Below are 18523 nucleotides of genomic sequence, written 5' to 3' on the forward strand. Positions count from 1 at the left end.
AGTGTTAATTTTTTAGCAATAATATTTTAATGATATTAAAATAAAAATTAATATCTTTGCAAAACAACATTTTAGGGTTTTTTTTTTTGTGTGTGTGTGGTCTGGGGATTGAATCCATGCCATAGTACATGCAAGTCAAACACTCTACCAACTGAGTTATATACCCAGCCCAACATTTTAGGTTTATTTGTGTCTCCTAGAAGTTCATTCTTTGGTAGTGATATTTGTCATCAGTGTTAGCTTCAGCTGGAGTGCTTTTGATTCTCAGCCCTTTGGCATTTGGCTGAAGGGTGAATTAAGTGCATCTCTAGAAGAGGCATACTGGGGTATAAAATATGCAAAAAGGCAAAATTAATTCCAGCTGATGGCTTAGGGAAATTTGAAGAAGAAATAAACATTTGAGTTGAACGTGAAACACAAGGAGGCATTTAACAGGCAGAGATGGGGTGATGGAGAAGGGCATTTCAGGTCACAAAAATTGCTTGAACTCTTTCTATAAAATTGTGTACCCAGACATGGTGTCTTAGCCAACCTTTCTCTTCAACTCCAAGTCCCCATAATAAAACCTTTACCATTTAATTTCAAGTTTATGTCTACAGCTTGAGTGTTCTCAACTGTCCTATAAAATACAAAAATACATGTTTTTACAAATAACAACAACAAAAAAGAAACATAGTATAACAAGGACACTATTTCCTGAAGGAACCATTTGATAACAAGAAAATTGCCACTGGCATTAATTTGCGTATGATGATTCAGTGTGACACATGCTTTATGAGTTACACTGGCTGGCAGCTTTAAGATAACACTACTTAGGGCTTGAAATACATTAGGTACTGAGTTAAGTGTCAATTTATCTATCAATCACTTTCACTTAAGGAAACCCTGTTAAGTGTCATTTTATCTATCAATCACTTTCACTTAAGGAAACCCTGTAAACCATGCTATGATTTGGATATGGAATGTCCCCAAAGGCTCATATGTTGAAGGTTTAGGCCCCAATGCAGCAATGGTCAGAGCTGGGGCTTTTAGGAGGTGACTGACTCCTGTGGACACTGACCTCATCAAAGGATTATCCATCCCGGCAGAATGGACTATGGAGAGGTAGTGGAAACTATAGGAGGTGGGACCTAATTGAAGGAATTTTATCTTTTGGTGTCTTGTCCCCAGGCTCCTCTCCTCCCCTTCTCTGTCTCTCTGTCTCTGTCTGCTCCCTACACACACACACACACACACACACACATTTCTTGGCTGCCATGAAGCAGCTTTCCTCCATGATATTCTGCTTCTTCTTAGGCCCAAAGCAAAGGAGCCAGCTGACCATGGACTGAAACCTCTGAATTGTGAGCCAAAGTAAATCTTTTCTCCTTTAAGTTGTTTTGCTCAGGTATTTTAGTCACCTTAACAAAAAGTTGTTTAACACAACTAAGAACCATGCTCTGTTCTTATTCAAATATTTTACCTAAAGGTTTCAGATATTCTCTTTTGTATATTGAAAACTGTTTTCCATTACTTGATGTGAGAAGTGCAGAAGTGGATACCATACCACTTATATTTCAGAGTATCATCATTCTTTGATCAGGCACTGCAGAAGTAAAGTAGGTAACAAACAAACCTAATTTCCAATGGCTTTTTCTTACATTATAAGGTCAACTCCTGTATTTGGTTGAAGCTTTGACTCACATGCCTTCTTATTCTAGGACTCGGGCAGAAGGTCCAGCCTCTGCTGAGAACATGTTTTATCTCTTAGTGTAGGGAAAGAATAGGTACCCTAGTGAGAAACAGCAATTACTTTTTTTTAATTTTTTTAGAAACTGGTGTTTATTTTCCATACCCTTATTTCCATTTTGCTTAAGTGTCTGAAGAAGAACAGCTCAAGTCCACTTGGTGGTGGTTCTTACCCACTTCATGTCCCAAACAGTAGGAGCTGTGGACTAGCTTGGTGCTCAGGTCTTCAGCAGAGAACTGCTGAATAGGCACAAAGGGCACCTTGCATGCCTCCAGACCAGTCTGTGACCTCAGGTTGGGCATCAGTGAACTCAGGAGCCGAAGTTGTCCGTGTACCATGTAATTCCTCCTTAGTCACAGCTTTTTCAGCAGTGGCCTGCTCGCCCTTTTCAATCTCTTCAGGATTTCTGTACAAGTACAGATCAGGCATGACCTCCCATGGGTGTTCATTGAGGATGTTGTCACATGTGAGCAGAACTTCTTGGGCCAGCATCCACCACATCAGACCACAGAGTCAGCACCCTTGTTATTGTGCAGAATGGCAATGTCCACAAAATATGGAGGAGAATCTGTCCATTCAGAGCAATGGTAGGCAGGTTGACATAAGATGTTCTGTGAGAAGCTGGTGGTAGGCCCTAGAATCAGTAACTATCAGAATATGTGGATTCCACAAGGCTGTCTGGATCTGATTAGTGCAGTTCCAGGAGTGAAGCACCAATAGGAGTTGCAGTGGCAAACTCAGCACAGCCAGCGGGCCATTATTCCTGGAGGATACGACACTGATGTCAGCAGGTTTTCAATGGCAACAATGGCATAAGGTGCCAGTAAAAGCTTCTCCCAGGTCTTCTTCAGACTTATGAAGTATATGCCATTGATTTTCTTTTTTAGAATATATACTCTTCCATCTGGAAATGCAAGGAATTTGAGGATATCCTCCTCTTTCATTTGCAGGATGTCAAGGGCTCCAGACATTGTGACAGTGTCCCTTTAAGTTATAATGGGAATCAAGAGCAATGCCACCAGAGGGACCTCTTCCTGGGTAGCACAAAAAGACCAGCAATCATTCTTAAAGCTTCTACTCAGAATGATCCTACTGTCACCTCCACTTACATTTCAGTGGCTAAAGCAAGGTTTGAGATTATAATAAGACATTTGTTTAAAAGAGGGAAGGAAAAACCTATCATTAGGTCAGCCAAGCCTGAAAATGCCAAAAAGGGCAGTGCTGCAAGCCACATAGCAGTGGGTAGAGATGCCAGTTCCTCGAGAAAGCAAATATTTGGGAACAGTTTTTTAATGTATCAATGGCATTGAGTAGTCTTTCCACTTATTTGTGTAAATAAAAATTCAGGTTTTTCCTTTTCTTCTTCAAGAGTTGTATTTTCTAACTATAGTTAACAGTGGGCAAGAATGTTTTCTCTGATATAAGGAGGTTGACTCATAGTGGGGTAGGGAGGGAGAGCATGGGAGGAATAGATGAATTCTAGATAGGGAAGAGGGGTGGGAGGGAAAGGGAGGTGGTAGGGGATTAGCAAGGATGGTGGAATGTGATGGTCATCATTATACAAAGTACATGTATGAAGACTTAAATAGGGTGTCAACATACTTTATATACAAACAGAGATACGAAAAATTGTGGAATATATGTGTATTAAGAATTGTAATGGAAAAAAAACAAAGTACATGTATAAAGACATAAATTGGCGTGAACATACTTTATATACAGAGATATGAAAAATTGTGCCCTATATGTGTAATAAGAATTGTAATGCTTTCCACGGCTGTCATGTATTTAAAAAAAAAAAAAAAACAGTGGGCAACATAGTACAATCCCCAGTACCCCCCACCAAAAAAAAAAAAAAAATCCTCTGATCAAAGAGCGAAGCAAAAGAAGTCATATTGTAGAGGGAAGCTCTTCTTAGAATAAACCAAATCAGGATGCCAAGGGCCTCTGCTTTGCTGCTTCTTCGTGTGTGTGTGTGTGTGTGTGTGTGTATGTATGTGTTTGTGTGTGTGTGTGTATGTGTATTTGAGGGAAGATACTGGGGATTGAATCCAGGGGTGCTCTACCACTAAGCTATATCCCCAGTCCTTTTTATTTTTTATTTTAAGTTGCTTAGGACCTCACAAAATTGCTGAGGCTGGCCTTGAGCTTGCAATCCTCCTGCATCAGCCTCCCAAATTGCTAGGATTACAGGTGTGTACCACCATGACCAGCTGCTTTGCTTCTTACAACTCTTCATTTTGTCAGTTTCCCCAGGAGTGGTGTCCCAAACCTGTAGTAGGAATTTATAGCAGACTTGCTGGTAAACCAGAATAAGTTTGAATCAAACCTAGAACTATCAAGGGAATTCAAACATTCATCACATCCACACAGAGTACCATTTTCCCCGAAATGTATTCGAGAATTTTTTTTCATGTTTCTTGAATGTGGTCACATATTATCTTATTTAAAACAATTTGGTGAGATTTAAGAGACACATCAGTCTAACCAGCAGTACAAGGCATGCTAGAATTTAAGTCAGAATACTTGTGCTTCATTTCTGGATCTACAGTTAATTATTGGCTTTGTGATTTTTTTAGAAATTATTTAACTTTTTTGAGTTAGTTTTCCCATTTGTAGAAATGGAGGATACTAATTTATTCTTTGTAGGATAGTCTTGAGGATTCAATGAGATGCTATAGATACTGGTACCCTGCTTGGTATCTGTTAAGTATTCAATAAATATTAGGTGAACCTGAACTCTGTAGGAAATTACTTTCAGAAAGCTATTATCTCCAGGAATGTTTAAAAAACTGATTCATATTAAGATGTTATAGAAAATAAGATCTATGGCTACAAAATTGAACATCAAGTCTTCTATGAGTATTTACTACAAGGTTTTTTTCTTAAAAACCCAAATCATCAGGGATCTTCATTATTGGAATTAGTGGATGCCAACTGCATGAAATCCCAAAGTGTTTACTTAACCCAGGGTAAACCCTGCTCTGAGGAGAAGTAGATGCCAGGAAGAGATTTAACCATTAGGTAGCTCCCATACACTGGGTGTAGCTGAAATGTACCTGCAGCAGGCACTTCAGTCCTCATCTTCGTTGACTGCATTCTTGAAAGGTGTATGGAAACTGAGCATTACTTTTGGGGATTGTCTACTCCTGAAGTAGGTGTAATCCGCCCCAATCCTCTACTATGAACTGTTGCTTCAGCCCAACTCCACTGCCTGGTGTAGAATTTGAAGCTGGAATGGGAGGATGGGATGGGGCAGAAACTGCCTAGGAAGATAGTGGTCACAGCTGCGACATTATTTGCATGTCTAAGGATATTATTTGCATGTCTAAGGGAGACCACGCCCTTGAGATGACCAGACTTATGACCCTTTAGGGCCTCACCTTCTATTTGTTTTTTTTTTTTTTTTACTTTTCTATCAGTCTTTCATGACAAGTTTAAAGAACTGATGTCAAGTTCTTGCATTAGTAACCAAGGGTACAACAGAAGCCCTGCCATGAGTGCCTCCTTATGAAAGGTCAAAGTGAAAAGGGAATCTATTACCAAAAAAGCCTCTAGATGCGGTTTCTAGCTTCCAGAGGGTCGAGAGTTGGTACTTCCACGAAAGGAAAGCATTGTCTCACACCGGGCTACGCCTTGGTATCCACAGCGGTTTCCAACGCTCTGACCCATTGTAAAGACCAGGGTCTAAGCAGAGCCTCGCCCTTCTCGCTTGAACTACAATTCCCAGGATGCTCCGCGAACCAGGAGTGCGCACGCGTGTCGCTGGCGGAGGGGAACCAGCCGCACCGACAGCGCGGTCGAGTTGGGGGAGCAGTGGGCGGGTGGGTCCGGCAACTCCCTCCGAGTCAAGCGCAGGCCGACTGGCGGCTGCAGAGAATCCAACAGCGGCGTGCGGAGGCAGTTCCCGCGGGTCCGTGAAGGAGGTTGACAGCTCCAGCGGACGCCTGTCAGGTAAGCCTAGCCCGGTGCTTTCCAGGAAGTCCGTCTGCGGGCGCGGCAGGGAGTCGCACCGGCCATGGTGGCTGAAGGGGGAAAGGTTGTGTTTCCCAGTCGCCGGTCTCCAGTTTCCTTTCCTACGTACCCCTTTCGGGGAGCAGAGGGACGCTGGGGGCTGCTTCGAACCAACTGACCGCTGTAGGGTCCTGGGGTGCGCTGGGCGTCGCCCGCGGGTTGAGGCGCGCGAAGCCCGAGTAGCTGATGAATCACTCCGGGCTCGGCCTCCTCCGGTTGGGGACCTGCCCCTTCTCCCGCGGAGCCGTCGCTGGCCACTCGGTGACGCTCTTGAGCCCCACGGTGCTTCCCCCCCCACCCCTCTCCATCCGGGAGAGACTTGGGGACTAGAAATTTAAAGGGTTTTCTCTCCAAGACTCCTTTAAAGACTTCTGCTTGTTGAAAGTAGGAAGAAAAACAAAAATCAGACAGACTTGGGGCACACCCTTTTGTGATTGAAATCTGGCTCGTCTTGCATTCATAGTTTTGATCTGTTCTGTCTTAGAATAAATTCTTGGCTCTCTTGCAGCACAGCTGGGTCCGGCTGTGAAGTTCGTGTGCTGGTTTGTTTTGAGGACGTGACTGAAACGTTATATTTTTGCTTACAGAAGTTGGTGTATTTCTTCCGCAAGCCTGCATTCTGATTACAAACAGAAATGGGAAACAGCCGCAATGTCTTTTTTTCCTCCTAATTTCTTTCCTTTTTTTTTTTTTTTTAATGCTTAGTTAAAAATAGCGTTTCAACTTGCTCTTGTCTTTTCTTAAAATCAAAAGTCATGCAGTAAAACTTAGGAAGTCACATTTAAACAGGAAATAAACCTGTGGAGATTTAAATTACTTATGTGCCGTCTCCTTTGGATTGTAACGTTTTCGTGCAGCTCGTGTTTCTTATTCTGAGAACCCTTCAGATTAATTTTTTGGCAGATTAAATTGATTAATGAATTGGCCTATCAAAAATTTATATTAGTCTTGGAAAAAGTTTTGCCCCTGCTCACTTTTGTTAGTTTCTTCTTTCTAATCCCACTAACCTAGCCCTGCCAATACACGCATACTGGAGATTGAATCCAGGGGCATTCTACTACTAAGTTACATACCCAGCCTTTTTTTAGTTTCTATTTTGAGACTGGGTCTCACCAAATTGCCCAGGTTGATTTTGAACTTGATATCCTCCAGCCTCAGCCTTCCCAGTCTCTTATGGGCTTGTGCCACCTAGTTGGGAGCCTAAGCACCTTTTACCCTGTCACTTCTTTAAGAGCCCACAGTCATTAAAATAATTAGAATCCCCTAACAGTCCTTTCAGAGGAACAAAAAGGGAATTAAAATGTGAGTTCCTGTACATTCTAGCTTTTTTTGTTGTTGTTAATATTTATTTTTTAGTTGTAGTTAGACACAATACTTTTATTTTATTTATTTATTTTTATGTGGTGCTGAGTATCGAACCCAGGGCCTGGGTGCTAGGCAAGCGCTCTACTGCTGAGCCACAACCCCAAGCCCTTCTCATAGCTTTCTTGCTTTAGCACTCCTCAGGATTTCTAGCTTGTTCTTCTTTCTTTATTTATTTATTTATTTTGGTACTAGGGTTTGAACCCAGGGTACTCAACCACTGAGCTAACATCCCCACTCCACCCCACTTTTTCTAAAAAAAAAAAAAAAAAAAATTATTTTGACAAAGGGTCTGGCCAAATTGTTTAGGGTTTTACTAAATTGCGGAGGCTGATTTTGGACTTATGATCCTCCCACCTCAGCCTCCCAGTCTGCTGGGATTACAGGCCTGCCCCACCACACCCAGCTTGTTCATCTTTAAAATGAGTTTGATGGTCCATATGACCCTACAATTATCCCCAGGTTTTTGTTTTTGTTTTATTATTATTTTTTAACCAAGAATTTAACCCACGAGCGCTTTACCATTGAGCTACATTCCCAGCCCTTTTTGTTTTTTACCTTGAGACAGGTCCTCACTAAGTTACTTAGGGCCTCACCAAATATTAGAGGATGACTTCAAACTTGCCATTATCCTGTCTTAGCCTCCTGAGCTGCTGAGGTTATAGGTATGCACCACCAAGTCCAGCCCATCCTGGCCTTTTTAGATTTTTTAAAAAATCATTTATTTTATTAATTCAGGAAACATTGGCCATATATATCATTCCAAGCCCTGTACTAGGCATGACAGAACAAAATTGAGTTCTTGAGGATGCTATTAATCTACTGTTCATTTTCTTTAATCTTTGTGGTAGACCAATAGGCCCATTACTCTGTAATTCATAACTTCACCTGAAGTTAAATACATATAGGTCAAACTCCATTACAATTATTGTTTCGCTCTAAGCAAAGGTTTTTGGAGGGGCTGAGGATGTAACTCAGTTATACAACACATGAGGCCTTGGGTTTGATCCCAGAAATGCTAAAAAAAAAAAAAAAAAAAAAGATTCTTTCTACCTCTCATCTTTTGGCCCACTTAAATAAGACACAGATTGATTAAGAGAAAGGATCTTAATGGTATAGAGAGGTGTTTTCAAACTTGAGAATGCATACATCATCCAGGATCATGTACTATTAAAGTGGGACCCTAGAATCTGTGTATTTGATAGGTGATGCTGCTAAAGACCACACTTTGAATAATCAGAATGTTGAGATAATTTTAAAGATATTTTAAGGTGTTTATAATGATAATTTAAAGACTGGTGCTGATAATTATGATATTAGAAACATCCATGACTTTTCCAACTCAGTTTTTAAAAATTATTCACTCTGATATAGACAGTTGCCAGTGTAAAGTTTTCTTCTTCATTCTTTGTCCTTTTTCCTCCTCTTGCCCCACTTGCCTTCTTTCTGTATCCTCAGCTTTTTCCCCCTCTCCTTGTCTTGTACCTTCAGTTGTTTTCATTCATATTAACTCAGTACTTCACCAGTTCAACAACTGTGTTTTACCCCAATCTATCAGACACTGTCTTTGGTGAATGTGTGTGTGTGTAATATGAATACATATATATTCATATTATATCACATATATAATATGATTCCTGTCTGGGAGCTTATTTTCTTTGGGGTTAGGCATGTGTGCTTGTTCATAGTCCAAAGCACTTGTAGGAGTTATTCCTAGGAAGTACAAAAGTATGGTAGGTGTTCATTCAGGAGAGATCTTTTCCAGTTGTGTGGGTGGGGAACAAATGAAGTCAGCCTTTTCCATTTAGTAATTGTCTCTCTATTCCTTCAGGCTACCTTCTCTATATACTGTTAGTGTACATGACATATCTACACAGAGTACAGTATAATTTTGTATATTTAATTTGGAACCTGAAATGAGCTGGATATATTAAAATCAATTAGATCTGAGCAAATTATAGGGAAGGTGAGAGGAAGTTGAGATAAAAATATATCTGGCAGAAACCAGTAAAAGAAGGGGACAGCTTCAATAAGCCAGGAGAGAAAAGGATTTTTAATAGGTTTCCCATGTCAGTTTGATGTACATGGCTATTGTTATTTAGGCTGTGTTATCATTATCTTTTAAAAATTAAATTAGCTGGCAAGTATTCTTTGTGGTTCAGTGGCTCTTAAAGTATAATATGCATGTATTGTCTTGATTAGATTAGTTGAGGGCATTATTCTCTAGGCTGTGATAATGGCTAAAGCACTGTCACTGTTATTGACCTTCCATGCTGACATTTGATTTATGTGTCTTTTCAGTTTTCTGTCAGATCTTTTAAAATTACAAATAAAAAAATCATATTGCGAGGAAAATGATACAGAAAATTCCACTGAACTTATAACGGTCCATTAGGTACATGTTAAAATTGTAAAGAATCAAGTCCAATTTGCTATTTATGAAAAATTAAATGTTTTTTTTTTTTTAGTTGTTGATAGACCTTTATTTTATTTATTTATATGTGGTGCTGAGAATCAAACCCAGTGTCTCACACATGCCAGGCAAGTGCGCTACCCCTGAGCCTCAGCCCCAGCCCTAAACATCTGCTTCTGTACTATATTAATAGTTTTTATAGGAATGAAGGAATAGAGTTGTGAATAATTCAAAGTGGCAAATAATTGAAAGTGCCTGTGTGGTATTCTAGAATTTCATTTGAAACAAAATTTTAACCTATATCTTAAAGTGGAGTACTACTCTGTATTTTTAGTTTTTTCAAATTTATATATATTTTTTTCTTTCATGTGCCAAGCCTCAAACCCAGAGCCAGTTAAGTGCCTTATCATTTTGCCATATCTCAGTCCATACTTTGTAGTAGTTATTGAGGTATAATTAACACAGTTTATGTGGAAAGCAGTTTGGAGATGCCTCAGAAAACTTGGAGTGGATCCACCATTTGACTCAGCTATCCCACTCCTTGGTTTATACCCAAAGGACTTAAAAGCAGCATACTATAGTGATGCAGCCACATCAGTGTTTACAGCAAACTCAATTCACGATAGCTAAACTATGGAAACAACCTAGGTGCTCTTCAGCAGATGAATGAATGAAGAAAATGTGATACATATACACAATGGAATATTAGCCTTAAAGAAGAATGAAATTATGGCATTTGCAGATAAATGGATAGAACTAGAGAATATCATGCTAAGTGAAATAAGCCAACCCCCCCAAAACAAAAGCCGAATATTTTCTCTGATAATTGGATGCTGATCCATAGTGGGGCAGGAGTGGCAGAGATATGGAAGAATAAAGGAACTTTAGTTTGAGTAGAAGGGAATAAGGGGTGGGGCTGTGGGGATGAGAAGGATGCTAGAATGAAATAGACATTATTACCCTATATACAGGTATATGCTACCACACCCATCTTGACCCTCCCTTCTCTAAAGTAACTACTTTCTGACTATGAATTTCAGATACCGTAGATTTGTTTTGTCTAGCCACAGACTTCACATAAGTGGAATCATACAGTATGTTTTTTTTTAATAAACATTATTTTTTTATCACTTTATTTTTTTTTTTTTAATGTGGTACTGAGGATCAAACCCAGTGCCTCATACATGCTAGGCAAGCGCTCTACCACTGAGCCAGTATGTGCTTTTAATGATGGTTTCTTGTAACATTTGTTTTGAGACTTTTCTGTGTTGTTGTGTGATTTGTCCTTTTTAATTGCTGAATAGTTTTCCATTGTAGGATTATGCCCCAATTATATATTTCCTCCTCTTCCTCTTCTCCTTCCTCTTCCTCCTCCTATCTTTTTTTGTGGTGGTATGGAGATTGAATCCAGGGATACTTTACCATTGAGTTATATCCCCACCCCTTTTTTAAATTTTTGTTTTAAGACAGGTTCTTGTTAAATTGTATAGGCTGGCCTTGAACTTGCAATTTTCCTGCCTCAACCCTCAGAGTCTCTGGAATTACAGGCTACAGCCTCTGTTCCTGACTTATATTTTCTTCTTGATCAATATTTGGTTATTTCCAGGTTGGGCTATAACAGATAAGACTTTTATAAGTCTTTTGTGGACATATATTTTCATTTCTGTAGAAAAATACCTAGGAGTGAAACTACTGAGTTACTGGGATATGTCTGTTTAACTTTAGTTAAAAAAAAAAAAAAAATGTTGGGGCAGGGAATATAGCTCAGTGATAGAGCATTTGCTTAGCATTCTTGAGACCCTGATAAGAGGTCCATTTTGAGGGTAGCCAGCAGTTTCATTTTTTTAAATACAAACCATTTTTTCATTCAATTTTTTTTCTTTTCTTGTCTTTTTTTTTTTTTTTTTTTTTTTGAGACAGGGTCTTGCTTTGTCACCCAGGCTGACCTCCCAGCTCCTAGACTCAAGTGATCTCAGCCTCCTGAGTATCCATGGCTACCAGCGCATGCCAGCCTTTTCATTCAGTGAAGTTAGTGGATGTAGAGTTGTACATCATTGTGGTTTTAATTTACATTTTCCTGATACTTAATGATATATTTTATATTTTAGCTTTGCTTATGTTGTCAATTTTCTTCTTATTTTTTAATGATGAAGATGGATACAATGCCTTTATTTATTTTATCATTATTACTTTTTAATGTGGTGCTGAGGATCAAACCCAGTGCCTCATACATTGCCAGGCAAGCACCCTGCCACTGAGCTACAACCCCAGCCCCTTGTTGCCAATTTCTTAAGAAAAAGCCTTGGATTCTAAAAATACTTTTTTTTTTTTTTTTTTGTACTAAGGATTGAACTCAGGGGCACTCAACCACTGAGCCATATCCCCGGCCCTATTTTGTATTTTATTTAGAGACAGGGTCTTACTGAGTTGCTTAGCACCTTGCAGTTTCTAAGATTGGCTTTGAATTTGCAATCCTCCTGTCTCAGCCTCCTAAACTGCTGGGATTACAGGCATGCACCACTGCACCTGGCTCCTAAAAATACTTTTGTGTACCTCTTCCCGATTACGACTAAACTGAGATAAATTCAGGACTAGTTGCCATATATTTTCTGCTGTAAGAATGCTAGTGTGTGTTTTGTTGTATTTTATATTATTGTGCCTTTGTGTGTGCGTGTGCGTGTGTGTGTGTGTGTGTGTGTGTGTGTGGTACTCATATATGTTAGGGAAGTGCTCTACCACTAAGCTATACCCCCATCTCTTAAATTTTTTGAGATAAATTTCTAAGGCTGGACTCAAAACTTGCCATCCTCCTGTCTCAGCTTCCTGAGGACTGGGACTACAGACATGAGCCATTGTTACTGGCTTCCACTGCATTTTTTTTTTTTTTTTTACCTTTACAGTTCAATTTACTATATAGAAATCATTTGGGTTTTATATTTTCAGTTAAATTTTGAACTGAGATTACAATATTATATAAAAAGATTTTACATTAATTCAGTTGTTAGCATACCAAATTGAAATACATAGGTTCAAATCCACTACATTTTATTTTATTTTTATGGTACTGGGGATTGAGCCCAGGGTCTTGTGAATGCTAGGCAAGTGCTCTATCACTGAACTATATCCCCAGCTGTTTTTATTTTTTATTTTGAGATAGGGTCTCACTAAGTTGTTGAGGCTGCCTTCCAACTTGTTGTCGTCCTGGCTCAGAGTAGCTGGATCTGAAGCATGTTCCACTGTGCCCAGCTTAAATAGTGCATTTTATTTTTTTAATTAATTTTTTAATATATGACAGCAGAATGCATTACAATACATATAGAGCACAATTTTTTATATCTCTGGTATATCACTGAGCCAAACACTGAGCCCATGCAATTTTTTTTTTAATGTGCAAATAATATGAAATGGCAGTTAACATACAAAGAAATACACATCAAAAAACTGCTGAGCCAGGCACAGTGGCACAGGCCTGTAATCCCAGGGGGAAAAAAAAAAAAAGAATGCTAGTGTGAATTTTAATTTTAAATGGCTTGACTGTGGGTTGAGTTAATGGAGACCTTCTCATTTATCAGCTTTTGCACCTTGCCTTACAGGCAGATTTGGGGGAGGAAGAAAGATTCAAGCCCAGAGAAACATCACTTAGAACTCTAAATAGAGCATACTATAAAGAGCTCAATTTTTTTTTATTTATTGCCTTGGTTGGAATAGAGGTAAATATATATAACCCATGTGTTCTAGTTTTTATCTTTCTATTTTATTGTCCATTCCAACCCTTTGTGACATTAAATTCCTGAATATGTCTTTGTTTAGTTTCTAAGGAAACAGGCTTATTCATTTTTTTCTTCTAAGTTTTATTTACTGATAACACAATAAAATAACATTATTTTTAGAAAATGTCACCCCAGCCACATTAATTTAGCCCACTAAATCCCAAGTTTTCAATTCTTTAAATATTTCAATGAAATTGACACAGGTACATTAAAATAGGTTGGAAATCAAAATATAGAATTTATATATTAATATAGTATGATTATATTGTATATTATATAATTATATACTATATTTAGATTTTTATAGGTGTTCCACATTTGGGATGTTGGGGAAAAAAATGAATCAACTATTTTCATTTGTCCTCATTCCCTATCGGACCTTATTCACTCACTCACATATTTTTATAAGATTGTAATCATAGTGTACATGTTCTGTTTTGTTCAGAGATTGAGTTATAACTAGTGAATGTTATCTCCTTTCTGTGGATCACTTTTGTTAGTAAAGACAAAGAAGATTAGATCTTGAGAAAAGATAACTAAAAGAATTACTGTGGTGCACATCTGTAATCCCAGTGCCTGGGGAAGCTGAGGCAGAGGATCACAGGTTCAAAGCCAGCCTCAGCAATTTAGCAAGTGCCTCAGCAATTTAGCAAGTCCCTAAGCAACTTAGTGAGACCCTGTCTCAGGAAAAAAAAAAATTTTTTTTAAAGGCTGGTGATGTGGCTTTGTGGTAAGCACCCAATGCCTTCAATTTCCAATTAAAAATAAAACAAAACAGAAAATAGCTAAGATTATCAAACACAAGGCTCCCTTCTAGGAAAATAGAGGACAACTTTTGTTTCCTTATTCACTTTTATTCTCAAAATGTAACAACTTTATTAAAATATAATTCTTATACATACAATTCATCTATTTAGAGTATGTAATTCAATGGATTTTAGTACACTCACAGAGTTGTGCACTATCTATTTATTTATTTATTGTACTGGGGATTGAACCCAGAGGTGCTTAACCACTGAGCCACATCTCTATCCCTTTTTACTTTTTATTTCGAGACAGGATCTTGCTGAGTTACTTAGGGCCTCACTAAGTTGCTGAAGCTGGCCTTTAACTTGCTACCTCCTTTTTCAGCTTCCTGAGTCCCTGGGATTACAGGTATGGACCACTGTGCCCTCTGCACCATCCATTTTAGAATCTCTTTATTACACCATAAAGAAACCCTTTCTTTCAATGAAGGGAAGGGAATAGGAAAGACAGTAGAATGAGTCAGACATAACTTTTCTATGTTCATATGTGAATATACCCAGTGAAACTCCACATCATGTACAACCACAAGAATGGGATCCTAATTAGAATATGTATGCATAATATGTCAAAATACACTCTACTGTCATGTATATCTAAAAATAACAAATAAAAAATATGGAAAGAAGAAACCCCAACCAATAATATACTGTCTCTATGAATTTGCCTAAACTGGACAGTTCGTTTAAAATGGAATCATATGTTTTCTTTTGTGACTGGCTGCTTTCACTCTTGAACTCTAAATATATATGGTATTATTGAAATACTGTCAAGATTCCTACACAGATGTGCACCCTCTTTGACTTTAAAGATATACACTCCCGTAAGTATGTATTGTCAAATACCTACACCCACTCACTAAGAAAGGAACACACACTAAATCAAACTTACAAACTAGGGTAAATGATATACAGTGGTAACCCTTTACAAATAGTTTCATATCTGAGCTTAGCATACCTAAGCTCTAATGTCACTATAAGTATTTTTAAGGGAATACAATTCCTGAAATATGCATGAGAAAATAGGTGAAAATACAGTAAAGGGAGATAATGAAGGCTGAGTGGACAAGAGTGATCAAAGTGTGATGCAAGTTTAATTTATTTAAAGTATATTCTCCTGATCTTTAAAAACTCTTCTGAGTGCTCTTAGTATTTTTTAACTAGTAGCAGTTGTCATCATGATAAGTATGTATTATTTGATATGTATATAGACTTGTAGGTAAGCTTTTTGTAGCTTCTTAACCTATTTTATAGCAAATTCCTTTGAGCAGAAATTATTACTAATAATCACACCCTGGGGATTTCCTTACGGAAAATTATAACCAACAAAATATTTTGGTTTCCTGGGTGTGGTGCTATAAATTTAATGAATAATTGTTAAGGAACATTGCCTCTATATGTATACTAGCCCCTCAAATGTGTGTATCATGTCAGGCTTATATTCAGAATGGCAAGATTTGATGAGACACCCGGATTTATTTTCAACAGTGGTGGGCTCTTATTAATTCACACTAGTTTTTGATTTGGGGTTTTTGTTTTGTTCTTTGTTTATTTTGGTGTGTGTATTTTCTGTATGCAAAAAATAAACCAAGAGCCTCAGTCATGTTAGGCAAGCACTTTACCACTGAAATATATTCCCAGCCCCCAAATTGGTATTCTTTTTTTTTAATATTTTTTTTTTAGTTGTAGGTGGACACACAGTATCTTTATTTCATTTTTATGTGGTGCTGAGGATGGAACCCAGTGCCTCAGGTGTGCTAGGCAAGCACTCTACCACTGAGCCACAACTCCAGCCCCAAATTGGTATTCTTTTTTTTTTTTTTTTTTTGAGAGAGAGAGAGGAGAGAGAAAGAATTTTAATATTTGTTTTTTAGTTTTCGGCGGACACAATATCTTTGTTTGTATGTGGTGCATGCCAGGCGAGCGCGATACCGCTTGAGCCACATCCCCAGCCCCCAAATTGGTATTTTTAACTGGTCTCCCAGTCTCCCCACCTGCCTTGTTTTGTTTTCCTCTTTTTTTTTTTTTTTTTTTTTGGATACCAGGGTTTGAACTCGGGCACTTGACCAGCTGAGCCACATCTCCAGTCCTATTTTGTATTTTATTTAGAGACAGGGTCTCACTGAGTTGCTTAGTGCCTCGCTTTTGCTGAGACTGGCCTTGAACTCACTTAACCTCCCAAGCCACTGGGATTACAAGTGTGTGCCAAAGTCACCCCCTTCCCCCAGTTTTTGTTTTTATTGTTTTCCTGTGATTATTGGAGGAAATCCCAGAACCATTCATGGAAGTGACTGAGACAGAGCTGTGTGGTTTCACCTTTGTAAGGCCTTTTATGCAACTCCTCCTCAAGGATCTTACCTCTGAAGACGTGGGTGGACATCCTAAGTGAGTTTGTGAATGTATTTGTGCTCTTCTCCAGAGACTAGCCCTTGCCACTGCATTCCATCCCTTAGCTTTCCCTCCTGCCTCAGAGGAAACCACCACCCCCAGCTTCTTCCTCTTAATCCCTCTCCCCCTTCCTCCTTCTCCTCCTCTTCCAACCTTAGTTCTAGTTTGCTCCTTTGAGTAAGAGACCAGGGAAGCCTCTTCAAAGAAATGTTATTTGAACTGGTCCCTGACAGATATAAAAAAAAATTAGAATATGAGAAAGGAGACAAAAGGATATTTCAAGTGTAATGAACAGTGTGGTCTAAGGATTGGAGACAATAAAGTATGGGGGTGTACTGATTTTTGGCTCTAAAATAGGGTGTATGAAGATCACTCCTTTCCCTTTACTTCTTCTTCCCCTGGCTCCCCTTCCAACACCCGTCCACTTTTGCCTGTGCTTTGATCTCTTTGCTTAGTGTGTATTTCTTCCCCATCCCACCCCCATATAGCTAAATCTTTCTTTCTCTGACCACCCACAGTGATCTCTGATCTCTGAACTTATGTTGCTCTAATTGCCAGTCCCTTTGGCAGCTAATTATATATTGCCTTGATTTTTTAAAAAAATAACTGTATATGCATGTCTTGTTTTTTCCCAAGTAGAGTATATTAGTCAGGGAACACAAACCCACTTCAGCTAGCTTGCTCTAGTGTTAGAGTTGGGAGTTGTGGTGGATTATGTGTATTAATACCACTGAGCTCCCTGAAATGAACTTCAGCTGAAACACAGAATAGGCACTTGGAAAACCTCATCTTCTCTCTGTCTGTGACCTGCATAGATTCTTTTCTTTCTTTCTTTTTTTTTTTTTAAGAGAGAGAGAGAGAAAATTTTAATATTTATTTTTTAGTTTTCAGCGGACACAACATCTTTGTTTGTATGTGGTGCTGAGGATCGAATCCGGGCCACACGCATGCCAGGCGAGCGCACTACCGGTTGAGCCACATCCCGAGCCCATGCATGCATAGATTCTTTTTGACTCCTTTCTGTGCCTCTACTCCATTCCAGGATGTTAATTTTGATTTTTAAAAATAGTGTACATTATAGGCCTGGGATTGTGGCTCAGCGGTAGCACACTTGCCTGGCATGTGTGAGGCTCTGAGTTCAGTTCTTAGCACCACATATAAATAAATGAAATAAATGTCTATCAACAACTAAAAAATTTTAAAAATCTATCTTTAAAAAAATAGTGTACATTACAGTATAATTTGTTTTGATTACTGTGTTTTTTGGAGCCCTTTTAAATCTTGTGCCCAAGGCTAGTGCCTATACTATCTCCCTCTTTCCCTCCTACCCAGTCCAGCCCCTTTCTCTTCACTGCAGACTGGCATTTTCTACATTCTCATGGCTTACACTTCCCTCTCTGGCTTCAGTGTAAATGTGACTTTGGCTTGTTATTGTGCTACCTTCAGATTTTTTAAAAATTATTTTAATATATATTTTTAGTTGTTGATGGACCTTTATTTTATTCATTTATTATATGTAGTGCTGAGACTCTAAGACTCAAACCCAGTGCCTCACATGTTAGGCAAATGCTTTTCCACTGAGCCACAACCCCATTTCCTGCCTTTAGATTTGATGATGCATGATCTCTCAACTTAGATCTTGTCTCCTAGCTTTCCAGATTCGTAGATTAGATTTGATCTGTCCTGCTTGGATTTGGGATGACTGCTGTACCAAACACATATGAGAGAGGGGGTGTTGTTATAAAGGCTTGCTGAGGCTGTATACTTTACAAGGGCTGGGGTAAGTTTGGATTTAATTATCCCAAACTTGCTTACTCTGATACAAAGGTGAGAAGGAAGTGACCAGATGCCTTTTTTGTATCTGTCCCGTACCTAGGAGATTGATAACTAAAAACTAGTTGTGTCTCACTGGGTGCAGTGGCACCAGCCTATAATTCCTGAAACTCAGGAGGACAAGGCAGGAGGATTGGAAGTTTGAGGCCAGCCTCAACAAAAGTAGCAAGACTCTGACTGACTTAGCAAGACTGTTTCCAAATAAAAAATA

General features: G+C 38.7%; 1 protein-coding gene and 1 pseudogene across 2 annotated transcripts in view; one reads left to right on the top strand and one right to left on the bottom strand.

Moving 5' to 3' along the window:
• Positions 1-1778: 1778 nt before the first annotated feature.
• On the bottom strand, positions 1779-3870 carry LOC114084887 (small ribosomal subunit protein uS2B-like; annotated as a pseudogene).
• Positions 3871-5503: 1633 nt separating this feature from the next.
• Tmod3 (tropomodulin 3) overlaps positions 5504-18523 on the top strand; it is a 77400-nt gene continuing 64380 nt past the window's right edge. For both annotated transcript variants that reach the window (XM_071608264.1, XM_027925982.3), the window contains exon 1: positions 5504-5683. The gene's annotated coding sequence lies outside the window, so the exon portion shown is untranslated. The remainder of the gene's footprint in view (positions 5684-18523) is intronic.

This window comes from Marmota flaviventris, chromosome 2 (genome assembly GCF_047511675.1).
Source record: "Marmota flaviventris isolate mMarFla1 chromosome 2, mMarFla1.hap1, whole genome shotgun sequence".
Lineage (NCBI taxonomy): Eukaryota > Metazoa > Chordata > Mammalia > Rodentia > Sciuridae > Marmota > Marmota flaviventris.